The following is a 364-nucleotide window of genomic DNA, read 5'->3' as shown; positions in this document are numbered from 1 at the left end:
ATATTTTCTTCTTCTTCATCTATTCTTTCTTCTCTTGCTCGAGGGCGAGCAATATTCTAAGTTTGGTGTGGTAAAAGCATAAGCTTTTTTTTGTTTTTTCATAACCACCTATGGCACCTAAGGCCGGAAAATCCTCTAGAAAAGGAAAAGGGAAGACAAAAGTTTCCACCTCCGAGTCATGGGAGATGGAAAGACTCATCTCCAAGAGCCATCAAGACCACTTCTATGATGTTGTGGCAAAGAAGAAGGTGATCCCTGAGGTCCCTTTCAAGCTCAAGAAAAATGAGTATCCGGAGATCCGACATGAGATCCAAAGAAGAGGTTGGGAAGTCCTAACCAACCCCATGCAACAAGTCGGAATCTT

The sequence above is a fragment of the Arachis duranensis genome, chromosome 2, assembly GCF_000817695.3.
Source record: "Arachis duranensis cultivar V14167 chromosome 2, aradu.V14167.gnm2.J7QH, whole genome shotgun sequence".
Classification (NCBI taxonomy): Eukaryota; Viridiplantae; Streptophyta; class Magnoliopsida; order Fabales; family Fabaceae; genus Arachis; species Arachis duranensis.
This window is presented reverse-complemented; position numbering follows the sequence as displayed.